General features: G+C 37.0%; 1 non-coding gene across 1 annotated transcript; it reads left to right on the top strand.

The window, feature by feature from the left end:
- Nucleotides 1–2,760: 2,760 nt before the first annotated feature.
- LOC129400258 (U1 spliceosomal RNA) lies at nt 2,761–2,923 on the top strand. Its single transcript, XR_008627566.1, has one exon. It is a non-coding gene; the product is annotated as a U1 spliceosomal RNA (small nuclear RNA).
- Nucleotides 2,924–3,169: the final 246 nt, after the last annotated feature.

Here is a 3,169-nt window from a genome sequence, read left to right as displayed (position 1 = left end):
TCCCTCTCTCACATTCTCACTTCCTTTCCCTTCACAGAAGTCTCTTTATCCTCCTTCTTGTACGCTCATACACACTCATGTGCACTACATTTTTTTTTTATCTTTATCAGTTGTACTGTGTTCCCCTTTAGTTCTCTTTCTGGATGTCTCTTTTCAGGATAGAAATGTTCATTCTGTTAGGGCCCTGGTCGAAATCTCCCTTTAATGACAAAGAGACTCCAGAGACTGCAAACAGCAAGCAGGGTTTATTGTAAGACTGGCTAGCCAGGGTCCAGCCACCTACTCGGACACTCGAGTCCAGCAGGTTGGGCAAGACCCCGAGCTTCCCCAAAGGAGATCTTATATAGGCCTTCCCCGGCCGTTACAGCAGAGCCTGCACATTTTATAACCAATAGATTTGTAACCACACATACTTTCCTAACCAATCCACTTAAAAGGACATCACTCCTTAGCCTATAGATTTAGAGATCAGCATTTGCGTCAGTGCTTAGGAATGTCCTGGTTTTTAGGGCAGTCATGGGTCTTGTGACATGGGTCTTGTGAGAGACATCTGGTTACCTGGTCTGACCACCACCCTATTTGCAACTTGGGGTGCCTGTATCCGAGTTCTTGCAACTTGGGGTGCCTGTATCCGAGTTCCTTGCTCAGGGGCAGAAAAACCAGTTATTTTGCAATGCGGGTTCCTGTAAAAAGAGTCTTCAGAAAGCTAAATCAATTCCTGTGGTATGTTCTAGGCCTGTTCCTCACAATTCTCTTGTGGTTTGCATTATCCCAACATTATCACCTGACCCTTGCAAAGTTCTGGGAAAAAGCACAATTTCCTAGGATTTATGTCAGTACTAGATTCCCCTCCCCCCTTACTTTCTTGATGTAATCTATCTAGAGTTTATAAGCATGTAAAATGCTGTCTGTAGCAACATATGTCTCATCTTGTCATGTGCTATCTAATATGGTAGCTCCTGATTACTAGTCATATGAGAAATATGACCAGAGTGATATAGATATTATATTTTGAATACATCGGGTTAATACATTAATTATTTGGTATAGTAATAAAACAATTATACATTTTTTGTTAAATTGACTAGTAGCAAAGATAAAAATTTTATAGCTTCTTACTATGTTTATTTTGTAGCAATTCAGTATCATCAGCTATAGTCACAGTGTTATATATTATGTCTTTAGAATTTATTAATCTAATAGGTGAAAGATTGTCACCTTTACCACCTTCTCCCTTTTTTCTAACCCTTCAATCATTGGTAACCACTATTTTACTCTTTTTCCATAAATTTGATCTTATTCTCGGATTCCACTATGAATGATATTATGTACTCCCTCATGCTATATTTATGTTGGACGGAGCTGACCTAGGTTTTAAAATATAGATAGATCCATAAATTTAAAAAAACATGATTCCCTACACTACATCCAGCTCTTTTGTATCTGGAAAGCACAGAGTATTTATTATACTTTCATTTTCTGAATTTAGTCCTAATCCTTTCTTCAGCCATCAAATCTCTTATTCCATCTTGTTTCATGGAACTTTTAAAAAATATATAACAGTGATAATATTTTCCCAGATATACTATAATATTGGTTTTTGGTTTACAAGTCTCTTTCCAAAATATTGCTTTCGTGAACTATACAAAGCTTCAGGGACAAGAAGCAGCTTAGGGAATTCATAGCTGTAAAACCAGTTTTGCTAAAAGCATTAAAGGAGCTTCTTTAAAAGACAAGACAAACTTCTCAGCACTTCACCACTGAGTATGGCATTAGCTCATGGTGCTTATGATTGCCCTCTACTAGATTAAGAAATGTCTGTTTATTTCTAGCTAGCTAAGGGCTTTTTTCTAGCTAGCTAAGGGTTTTATACCCTTTAAATAATGAAGTACTGTTTCATTTATTTTGAATGTATTTTTTATGTTTGTTCAGGTAATTTTTTTATATCTACTTTTCTTTTACTTACTAAGGCAAATACTTAGACATTTCTAATGCAATATTTTCTAACATAAAACCAACATTACCTTTTTAGGATCAAACCTACTTCTATACTTTTATGTGCCTATTCAGATTTTACTTAATTTAAAAAAAAAATTCTCTCCTCACTCTTACTAAATTGTGTATTTCTAGGGTTTATCTAATTCATGTTAATCTTAAAATTTGCTGGCAGAAATTTCTGGCAGAAATTTCCCTGAACTTAGTTACTAAAATACAGAAATCCAAAACCTCATATCTCTGAATTGTCAGCAATGGAAAACAAATTATCAAATGGTTCCTTTTCAACAGGTCTGACTTTGGGGGGGAAACTCCAAACAGTAATAGTTGAGTTTTTTGTTGAAATATTGAATGTAATCAAAGTAAAGTGAAATCTATCAGCTACACAGGTGGGGCGTGGGGTGGGGGCTGGGGGGAGGTATACTGGGTTTCTTGGTGGTAGAACATGTGCACTGGTGAAAGGATGGTTGTTGAGCATTGTATAACTAAGACTTAAGCCTGAAAGCTCTGTAACTTTCCACATGGTGATTCAATACAAATTTTTTTAAAAAATTTCTGGCATAGAAGTAGTCATACTATGAAAATTTTACTCTATATCACACTGTCACACTGTCATCCCGTTGCTCATCGATTTGCTCAAGTGGGCACCAGTAATGTCTTCATTGTGAGGCTATGCCATGGGTAGCTTGCCAGGCTCTGATATACCTGTAAAAATTATATTTCGGGGAAAAAATTTTTAAACTTATCGATTAAAAGTTGTGTGGAATACTTACATATCAGGGGAGAAAACATGATTATGAAGTTAGTTTCCCCGGGGAAGACTTATCCATTGCACTCCGGATGTACTTAACCCTGCAATTTCCCCAAATGTGGGAAACTGGATGGCAGAATTTGTGGCAGAGGTGGACTGTGTTTGCAATCTCCCCTAACAAAGACAGTTAACAAACTAATTTGTGTGGAATTATAGGAATTTAGCTTTATTCATCTATATGTAGGTGACATTATCTCCACAATAAAAAAATATGTCTCTCATAGGTGGGATATAAATAATCATAGTAAGAGAACAACCGATAGCAGAGGGCACCAAAACTTGAGATTTTGGCTACAGAACTCAGATTACCTGTGGGGAGAGGGCAGATGGAAAGGGTCCTTGGGACAGTTGTGGAGGGAAGTG

This window comes from Sorex araneus, chromosome X, assembly GCF_027595985.1.
Source record: "Sorex araneus isolate mSorAra2 chromosome X, mSorAra2.pri, whole genome shotgun sequence".
NCBI lineage: Eukaryota > Metazoa > Chordata > Mammalia > Eulipotyphla > Soricidae > Sorex > Sorex araneus.
The sequence above is the reverse complement of the archived record's forward strand: the minus strand, read 5'-3'. Positions and strand labels throughout refer to the sequence as shown.